Consider the following 11633-nt stretch of genomic DNA (forward strand, 5'->3'; position numbering starts at 1 on the left):
GGGGAGTGAACACGGTGGTCAAATTTTAATCCGGATGGTAATACTAACCGTTGATGAAATATTATGAATAGAGGTCACAACTTAAAAACAGCACAACATACATCAAAATAACTCAGAGGGACACAGCATTTGAACGGTCAGTTACTGTAGTAATAGCATTTGAAGGTATACTCAACCTTAATTTTAGCTCCAACTTATCAACTATGGAAACATCAAACAATATTCCTCATCATTATCATTTTACAAATGTGGTTAAACACAAGAAAAGAAATCTTTTTCCTGTTTATGTTTAACTGAACATATATGATATATAATGAAATTTATATTCTGTCTACTCTGTTCCGTCTTCTCTATGAAAGTTTATTACATTCCTTTATTACATTCCTACAAACAGGGCAGCTTTGGGATTCTTAACATATATTATGTATAGTGAATTAATTAAAAACTGTTTCTGTGATTGAAATACCAGAAGTGATTAGTGATTAAGAGATAAGAAGTTGCGTAGCCACTCCTGAGAATACTGTTTTTAAAGTTCACGAGATGAAATAAAATTGCATCATACAAAAAAACCAAACACATTTTCTTTATTATTTTTGCATAATAAAGACGTTTAAATGAAATTTCCTAAATATATATACTTTGATATTAAAATTTGTTTCCCCCACTGATAGCCTCTTTTTGTGACGATTTTCTCACAAATATGACGAGTGTTAACTTTAGATGAAAAATTAGTTCGATAATCAATGTTAAATGGCGATGATATTAATTGTTTTATTCAAAAGATATGAATTATTGCTTGTTTTAATAATAAAAAGAAACTATTCTAGTTGAAGAAACAGTCACACCATCCGGCCTTATTTCCATTACTTACAGCGAATTTATACTGGACCAGGCTTTGTGTAATTTAAGTGGCCGCCTTTTTAAAAAGTTATGTTTCACGGGGGGGGGAATAATTGTGTTTGATTCAGAGGAATATCATTTTAATTTGTTAGTCGTACATTTTTTTATAAGAAAGAAAACTTATTTCGGGACTGTTACTGACTAAAAATATTCGTTGACAGATTTGTAAACATTTAAAAAACGGCTAGGAGTTTGGTTAACATGGAATGATGAAAGGCTGTCTTACGAACGCTGTGTTGTACACTTTTACTTGGGCTGATATTGCTGTTATTGCTTTTCAACTTAAAAATTTGCAAAAGGCAGGTATTGCTCGGGGAATAACACATTTAACAAAATCAGTTTTTCAAAGGAAGTGTTGTTGCTTTTTTACAGACTGAACAAAAAAAACACACAACAAAACAACAAGTGGGCATTGATGGCCCTGAGTAGCTCACCAGAAATAACTGCTTTTCAGTGTTGGAATATTAATATATTGTCATATTAAACTTGAGCATAGAATATGATTAAACAAAAATTTGAAGAAATGCCATGACCTGGGGCATTTTAGCTTAAACTGGGCTTATCAAATTAATATGAGCAAACTTGATAAAAGACTACCTAAGAATGCTTCAAAGTTTGGTGATCATCTGTCAATTATTTCAGTAGGAAATGATGTTTGGAGGTTTTTTCTATTTTTAGCTTCAGTGGCCCCTAATCAAATTAATATGAGCAAACTTGATAAAAGAGTACCCAAGAATGCTACAGACAAAGTTTGGTGATCATCAATCAATTGGTTCTAAAGTAGGAGATGTTCATAGGTTTTTCTATTTTTTAGCTTAAGCGGCCTCTAAAAGGGACCAATCAAATTAATGTGAGCAAACTTGATGTAAGATAACCAAAGAATTCTTCAGACAAAGTTTGGTGATCATTCATCAATTAGTTCTGTAGAATATGTATTTAAAGGTATTTCTATCTTTAGCTTTTGCGGCCCCTAAAAGGGGCCAGTCAAAATAATATTAGCAAACTTGATAAAAAAACTACCTAACAATGCTACAGACACAGTTTGGTGATCATCCTACAATTAGTTCTCTAGAAAATGACATTTAACGGTATTTCTATTTTTACCTTTAGCGGCCCCTAAAAGGGGGCCAATCAAATTATTATGAGCAAACTTGATAAAACACCACCCAAGAATGCTACAGACAAAGTTTGGTGATCACCCATTAATTACTTCTGTAGGAGAAGATGTTTAAAGGTTTTTTTTCTATTTTCAGCCCTAGAGACCCATAAAAGGGGCCAATCAAAATAATATTACCAAACTTGATAAAAGACTACCTAAGAATGCTACAGACAAAGTTTGGTGATCATCCATCAATAAGTTCTGTAGAAATAGACGTTGAAAGGTTTTTGTGTCGCCTCTACGGAGTAGTGACGACAATTAAAAAAAAAGAACAAAAATATGCTTCAGCTATTATATTGCAAACAGTTCCGTTTAAGAAAATTATAACCGGACACCAAAAATAAACAGTTTTATGAAGTGAGAAGAAAAAGTAGCATTTTAGGCCGAATTGACCTCTAAGAAATATTAGAAGTTTTAAAAACCTGATAGCAATCTAAAATTGACATTAAAATGTGTTTCATAGTTATATTATATTGCTGCAGCAATACATGGAAGACATTTTTATATTTAGCGCCATTACTGATCAGGTTTGTCACTCAGTTGAATACAAACAAATGAAATATTAAAAAGCAATGATAATGTAAAGAAAATGATCATCTGATTTATATATACTAATGGAAATGTTCTTAGTATTCCAGCCTTTCTTCTAATTAGATGTTGATGAAAATAAAATTAGAATCAATGGGCATGCAATCAAACCTTTATAGATTTATCCTTATCCAATAAATGAGTATGCAAGGTGATAGATTTCACCATGTTCTGTACTGTTGCAGAATCTTTATAAACATATGATGACCGAAACAGTCACTGATGGGTTTTTTTATATGTCTCGTAATAGTAGGACAAGAGAAAGTGTAATTATAAGTGTAAAAGTAATTGTCATCTCAATGCACAGGTAGGCGTCGTTACAAGTACACTAGTATCCATAGCTGGAACTGTTGTTACTGGGATTTACGGTCAAACGCAAGACCACAACAAAGATCAGCAAAATAATTCCAACGACCACACTGGTTATCATTAGCCTCCTGGCTTTGTCAGACATTCTTCTTGCCCCGGCAGAGTCACCAGCTCTCGCCAAATTGTTTGCCTATAAATACCATATAAGAAAACAAATATTACTTAAACAGTTCTGTAAAGCTTGTAAAGCACTTTATAACATCTGGACGTTAAAAAGGAATAACGCTTATAACGTAAATAAATATACCTAGCTTACTTGAAGGGATCCTACTAACGATAGTCCTGAAAGTAGCTCACATATCTTATTTTATACATTTAGACCTAAAATGAAATCGTATAGAAGATCAAATGTAAGATCCGGACATGAAGTCACGGTCATATCAAATGCCGTAATAACTGACCTAATGCTTACCCTTTATAACTGAACATGAAAAGCTATATTACACTTAAAACATTTGTTATTAACGGCACTGAGAGATCTTAAAGTAAACTTTTTAATGACCTGTCAGGCAGAAAACATTCTATAACGCTATTTACATTAAACTTACCTCATTCGCGTAATAGATGGCGCAAATTCCAGTAGGCCAAAAACAACAGAGGCAAGCAAGAATAGATGAAATCATATAATCTGGGTGTCTCGGCTGGAAAAATATTCTGCCAGTTTGTGGCTGATTTACAACCTTTAAAAACAACATGAATTGGCATATTTATAACAGATATTTTAAAACAGAATATTGAATATTTTTTGTTATTGAACCAAGTAGTTAATTAGTATGAATATTCTAAAAGTTTTCATTAAAGTCAGGAACAAGAGCACAGCATGTGATATTAACCAGTCAGGGGTGTAACTTAAAGCAGTTATCATTTTTATAACTGAATTAAGTTACATATTTAAGATCTACAGGTTGCTTCCCTTTGTCTATCCCGATAATTGGTTATCCCTTTTAGATTGTTCTAAAAATAGGTTATAAGGGCACTAAATCACGCACGCTTCATTTTATTGATCTTATGTCGTGATAAGCTCCCTTTAATTTTGGAAATAATTATGAGCGGCTTATATTAAAAACTGAAGTTCAGAGAACAGGGCTAGGGTTCATAATACATGTAATAATATTTGATGTCACAGGCATATTAGGGGGCGGCAGGGCATGCCCCCTCAGAAAATTTTGAAATACTGCACTGCATTTCTTGAATTTTGAGCACTGGCTTTTGGTGTCTTTCACTGAGTGTTCAAGTAGTAATTTTTCACATTATTGTTATACAAATAAAAGAAAGAAGTTAGATAATAACTGTAAGTATTTTTGGATCATTAATTACCAAAATAATAACCAATAAATCCAAATTATCATAATTTTTTATCTAGCTTTGACTTACTTTTTAATATACCTTTTACGTTTATTCATTAAATCTATTTTTTTTCTTTAAATAAAAGATCGCTGAATTGAAGCAAGCGTTCGCTCCATTTTGATTTTTTGACAATCTGTGTCTTAAATGCAAACAAATTTAATGGTGATGTTGCACATCAAAGACGCCGAACAATCAACGGTTATGTACAAAATCAGCCTTGACAATTGCTCCCTATTTCAGTTGAATATTCAAAGCACTAATCATTTTTTTTCTTTTTTTCTGCTCGTTATTAAGAAAATCGCATAGTTTTGTCAAAAAGAAGACCATATATATACTAATTTTTTAATGCCATGTCTGAAAATCTGAAATATTTGTTTGTTGCGACAAAAAATGAAAGGTCTGGTCGAAGCAAAATAAATTGAATAACAATTAAAACTGAAATGATTGGTATACTTAAAATAAATTCATGACATCCATTTTGTAGGCATATATAATCCTACAAATTATTAAAAAATAAAGCAATGTTCGTATTGAATTTTAGAACAAACTTCTATTGTGATATTATATTCAATATATAGAATAAATTTTAGCCATTCACGTAAACGACAAAAATATAGAAAATAAGATATTCACTGGTTTTGTTGTTTTGACATTAACAAATAAATAATTTAGTCACCACATTAATTTCGGCTTCTAAAAACTTTCGTCCGATTATTGGATTTACAATAAGCCAAAATGCTGACTGCTGAATTTCATATCGCCCTTTTTATCGGTTATCGGTTTATCGGTTTTTATATATTTAATTGAAAGAAAGGGACACAATTTATATATCGATGGACAAGTTGTTATCTGCACTGCAACTTTATCTAAAAATATTTGTAAAAGTATAAACATAAAGATATCAATACCTGGAGACCTATTTAGGCCAGTTCCATAGCACATGGTTTAGATGACGGTATTACTATCAGAATATGTCCATATGAAAACGTTCCAGAAAAAAATGTTCTTTGGTATTGAACTATATAACGAGTATATGTACGAAAGTGTACCAATAACTTATTTGAGGTAAACATTTAATGTAGTTAAATAAAAATCATTTATTTAAAATGCGCTCACTGTATAATATAGTAGGAATTATTTCAGAGCAAGTACATTTAGCGTAATTAATATACATTTTATCTCTGAAAACTAAATAAAAAAATAAAATGCAGAAGAGAAAGCAAAATGGACATTAAATATCGATGTCTATATCAGTGTTGACAGATATTATTTAAAAAAAATATTTGTCAATATATCTTTTTTATGGATAAATTATCTTTAGAAAGTATTTATCAGTACTGGGACTAGGATGAATGTTGTTCAAGCATAATTGCAAAACAAAAACCTATTTTCATCTAAGATTGATCAATAAACACCTTTGATAATAATGATCGACTTGACTACTGTGTGGGCGCGTGGCGTAATTGACCCCCGCCAGTAGCTAATTAATTTACGACGTTCCGCCTACTGTAGATTATCGAATAATTGACCAGACGCTAGCTGTCTATCAAATCGATGCATCGATAAGCAGATAGCCAATCGGCGATTAGAATGGACACTACGCCGCCTGTCACTCAAACTGGCAGGGGTTACAGAGATAAGCCAATCAGAGATTGTTATCAGTTCCACGCTAAGATGTCTTCGAAAACCGCCATTTTCCGTAGACTGAGACAATGGTGCAGAAGTAATTTAGATTGAAATTTGTTTAATTTTCTGTCAATTTAAAGCTTCTTGTATCGATATATTAATTAAGTTACCAAATATACTGACATACTGACAGATCGAGTAAGTTTATTATACAAAAAGTATGGAAATAATAAGTACGTAGCATTTATCCTGGCTATAACACAATGCATTGGAAAAGGAAAAGATTTAAACAAATCCACTTTTTTTTTATTTCCATTCTGTCTATTCATAATCACATTACATATTATAAGTTCCCTGAATATCAAGAATGTACGACATTTTTTCCGTTTATAACATATAGCGTCAATAAAAACGCAGCCGTAGAAATGCGAATATAATGAGTAAATACAATAAAAATTTCGGTGAAATTATCTAACCTGAATATTTCTATTAAAGTTCAATAAATAAGTATTAAATATTCAAATAGATCTGCTTGATTTGAAACAAATACCAATAACATCGTGTCTGATGTATGTTAAGCATTATTTTAAAGAGAATCACGTGTGTTATGTCGTAAATCATAACAAATGTATGTTAACAATTATACATAATCACATATTAAAAATTAACAATGGCATGCAATTTTCTGAATAATTTTAACAATTCATGAACAAATTAATGTATCATCTAAACTGAATTTCGCACATAAAACCTGAAAACTGATTTATAATTTATTTGTGTCACTAATATAACTTTACTGTTTTTGTTTCGCATTTTAAATTTCAAAATAAAACGTTCATAACATAATCGTATACTTTCCTACATAAAGTCTCACTTTGAATTTGTAAGATGTAATGATAATTATAATGATGTTTTAAATTTTCATTGAAGTAAACAAGAAATAGCACGATCTTTAATAAAACGCTGCATACATCATTAATATGTGAATGCAGATATTGTTTTTTTAAACCTTTTTTGAAATACACTAGGGAGTACAGGAGTGACTTGCCATAACATGCCTGAATTTTTCTCTTCATGTCTGAAGTGTTGCATGCCAAAATGAAGTTGTATTTAAATAATAGTTTGCAAGTTTCTTTTATGATAACAAAATATGAAAAAGTCTACTGTTGTATTAAAACATATTCAAATCTTTCATTGGTGGTTCAAATGAGCCAAAATTTTATATGCAGTATAGAAGGCCCATGCAACACATTTTTTCCACTGAAACTATTGCCAGAAAAAAAGAGTTACACACAAATCAATTATTTGTGGGTATCTGTTTCCTTCTCTAATAAACTCAAGAATGGGTTCATTGATTGAAAAACTGTGAAACAATTTTATAGGAACTGACGGCCAATATTTATGCAAACTCCTTCATAAAGGATTTTAACCACATCAAACACTTCAGGAAGTTCTGATTAAAACCTTAGCTTGGCAGCTTGGAGTTCCCAGCAAACCATTCATTGCACAAATTCAAGGATTAATCTGTCGTCAATTCAATAGGGCGTCTAGTAGATATTCAATCGTATATTCAGAAATGCGGAAAATGTTAGTCGTGCTTTTGTTTATATTTTTTGTTTTAACAAAATCACACTGTTTTCAATTTTTCTAATAATAATAGCTTTAATGATGTACAGCATGTCACCGAGGCCTAAGGAATTAAAATAATCGTTTAACTGAAGTGATAGTGCCATCTGTGTATATCATATTCTGTTTATCATTTTCTAATTTTGTTTACGTAATAAATAACGTACCAATGAGCCAGTCTATATTCTAATGACGGGAACCAAATTCGGACAGCGAACAAGGGGTTTAACTAAAATACACAATGGATTTTTTCGGCGTTTCGGGTATTACGAAAATATATTTTACAAAACTGGCAAAACGTGTGCTTATTCATGAAAATATATAACATTTAAGATATAAAACAGATTAACTGATAAAAATGTACGTTTATTTTAAAATGTAGCACAAATGTTTGCATTAGTTTATTTTCAAGGATTCTGTTTTCTTTTGCCTCGATTTTTTATTACATTTAGTAATTGTGTACGTAAATTCCAGGCAAATATAAATCTTGCGTTTAATCATTTGGTTTAATCTTTAATAAACAAGTAAACAATGCGTAGTCGAGGGGTTACACCGCTCGATTAGAATGCGAGAGGTCTAGAGTCCAAATCCCAGCTAAGGCAACGCATTTTTTGATTGTTTAAACCAATTAAACATTGAATTGAATATCAGTGTTGTAATAAGCCTTATAGCCAGTTTACCACAGTTATAACACTGCAAACAGCATTGAGGGCACTATACAAAAACACATTGGTTTATAATCTCACAACTTTCACTTGTCTGACATTCTGAGACCCAAACAAATTCAGCACCCTTTTCTGCTTTGATTTTAACTTGTATTTGTTATCCACTTTTTTTTTGCTTCGACCAGGCCTTTCAATCTTTGTCGCAACAGACAAATATTTCAGAATTTCAAACATGGCATTACTACAGTAGACTCTACTTTTTCACAAAAATGCAACTTAATTATTATTATTAACAACGGGCAGACACCAAGAACATGGAGAAAAATTGATTAGTGCTTCGGATATTCAACTGTTATAGAGAACAATTGTCAAGGCTGATTTTGTATATTACCTGTGAAAGTAAACATCATTTGGCGACGTCTTTGGTGTGCAGCATCAACATTTAACTTGTTTATTATTTGTTGTAATAAACAAATGTTCACACCCCTTGATCATGTTAGCCAGTCAGAATCTATTATATTGAACTGGTAAAAATCAACCATTTAATCAGGGTGTTACATCAAGCCAATAAAATTCCCATTAACGCTCCCGAAGAACCAGCATCATAATCAGCTTTAACTAATTTTGTAGCTAGTCCGTGTTAACAATAAGGTGCTTTTCTAAACACAATGAAAGGTGTATTTTTTTCCTAAAAATTCATAAAATAAAGGTCTTATATTTGACACAAATCAGCCACCATAATATTTTTTATGTTATACATTATTACATTTATAATGTATAATTAAGGTAACGTTTTATTCTGAATTTAGCCAAGCGCTTCAATAAGTGTTGAAGATAAAATACCTTGTTGTCAAACTTTAAATGCTTAGATAAAGCAGGATTTATTGTAAATGCCTAAATATTTTGAAACTTTGAAATAAAATATAACGAAATAAATAATTAGAAATATTAATATCTGTAAAATATCTGAAAAAGTAATTGTTTTTAACTAAGTAAAGTAGGATTCATTGTAAATACCTAAATATTTTGAAACTTTGAAATAAAATAAAACGAAATAAATAATTAGAAATATTAATATCTGTAAAATATCTGAAAAAGTAATTGTTTTTAACTAAGTAAAGTAGGATTCATTGTAAATACCTAAATATTTTGAAACTTTGAAATAAAATAAAACGAAATAAATAATTAGAAATATTAATATCTGTAAAATATCTGAAAAAGTAATTGTTTTTAACTAAGTAAAGTAGGATTCATTGTAAATACCTAAATATTTTGAAACTTTGAAATTTAAATAAAACGAAATAAATGATAAGAAATATTAATATCTGTAAAATATCTGAAAACGTAATTGTTTTTAACTTGACTATTCGTTTATTTTAAAAGAAAATTGCTGGTGAATCGTGGAAACGAAGGATAGTGATAGGGATAGGCTGTACGGTATAAACTAGGGTCAAGAGAGGGTCAGATTGGCATAATGATAGCAAAAAGAGATAGTTCCTCAATTAACACAGTTTAAGTAATTCATCAGAGGGTGATTTTCGAAGAGAACTTTTATAAATATTGTAAAAAAATATTTTATAAGATAAAGCTATATACACAGAAGATAAATTAGTGCTAAATTTTAAAGCTTACGAAACTTTCAAACCAAGTTCACAAAAGATATAAATGTGACTTTCTTTACATTAAATGAATCATTTCATTTTTAAGAGTACAAACCGCTCGTGTAGGGTATTTTTTCTTCGTTGTTTAGTGATATCGTTTGGTGTAAATATAATGAATAACATGCAATATATGGTTGATACGGTGCATAAGGCTTATAATACATACAACGGCGTTTTACAATGATACCAGTAAAAATCAAGGCACTGAATGCGCTGAATTTGTTTGAGCCCCAAATAGTAAAATTCTTTTGTCATCTTGACATGACAGCCATTAACCCTGTTTATTTACAATCAACACATTTTCTCTTTTGGCAACAAGCATCATAACAAAGACTCTGAGTAAGTTACATATAAACCTGAATAAAGATAATTTTTGAATGTTTTCGATAATGTGTACGACATGTTCTTGAAGTTTGTGGTAGTGTGTAGAGGTGTATAAATACAAACAATCCGAGCAAGATAAACAGAATGTTCGTCAGTTCTAAAAATACCAGCTCAGTCCATTACAAGATTAACCAAGTAGACATATATAAACGCAATTGATTTACCAAATAATAACGAGTAAACGTATTATCTTCGTATGACTCAAAAACACAGCTAGTAAGATCGCTTATTTTAAATATGGAAATGAATTTAACCAGCGGGTTAGAAATTTGGTGCAAACTGTGTCATTTCTGATTCAGATATTAACATTCTTATAAAATAACCTCCTTGACCTAATGATTTGTTTACAAAGAAGTTTGTTGACTCCTGCATAATTGTATAAAAACAATTAAAACAAACAAATTGATGTGCATTTATTTCAATCATTCCATAAAGCTGACTGGAAATTTTGATTGTTTACATTTTTTCTGCATAATATGCATAAAAGATCTTTTATTTATGTGAATGCGCCCCCTAATTTATGTAGACGGACTACTTGTGACTTTTGCAAATGCATAGACTTCAGATTTATGCTAACATTATTCGATCGAGTCTGAACACAAGCACAAATAAAAATTATTGTCAAATACTATAATTTAACTGTTACATAACCGTATGTCATCTATTTTTTTTATTTCATTCTGACCTGGCGTTAAAAAGGCACTGACTGTCTTTGACCATAACTACACAACCGTCTGTACATGTAATGTAAATGCGTAACTGATGTATGCCTTTCCATCAGTATCATGACATATGAATAATGTAATGAAAATGTTTAATACTCATTAATTATGATGATAGATGGGAGCATTTTCTTTTAAATTAAGCTTTTTGTATATGCCGTTGTTATTGAAATGGAGTCCTGCATAGCAAGTGCATTACATAATTATACAACTTCTTTGCCAGAGAGCAAAGATGAACAGTTTCTTTTAATCTAAAATATAATAGGCCGCGGTCGACTAATAGTTTGCATTGAATCGAACGAGTTTCAGTTGTGGAACACTTCAAGATATTAAACTTAAATGACATTGTGACCAGACAGTGCGCAAACTGCATGTTTTGTTTCGATCGTTTGAGAGATGCCCAGTAAATACGATCGAATCATTCTGAACCTGGAAGTGATCGTTTTCATATACAACAATGTATTATCTTTTACAAGTTGTACAAAAACCACCATAGAACTATAAACATAGAATTGTTAGGATTTCTATTATGCTCTCATAGCTTTATAGAATTGTTCTACATATGTCACCTTTCATACAACGGCCA

At 30.8% G+C, this 11633-nt stretch overlaps 1 long non-coding RNA gene across 1 annotated transcript; it reads right to left on the reverse strand.

Annotated features, from left to right (window-relative positions):
- Positions 1 to 2337: 2337 nt before the first annotated feature.
- Positions 2338 to 3843, reverse strand: LOC132744564 (uncharacterized). Its single transcript, XR_009627716.1, has 2 exons — positions 3565 to 3843; positions 2338 to 3146 (listed from the first exon to the last, which is right to left on the reverse strand). It is a non-coding gene; the product is annotated as an uncharacterized LOC132744564 (long non-coding RNA).
- Between the last annotated feature and the right edge of the window lie 7790 nt (positions 3844 to 11633).

Source organism: Ruditapes philippinarum, unplaced genomic scaffold (assembly GCF_026571515.1).
Source record: "Ruditapes philippinarum isolate M1 unplaced genomic scaffold, ASM2657151v2 ctg9619_1_1_1_1, whole genome shotgun sequence".
Classification (NCBI taxonomy): domain Eukaryota; kingdom Metazoa; phylum Mollusca; class Bivalvia; order Venerida; family Veneridae; genus Ruditapes; species Ruditapes philippinarum.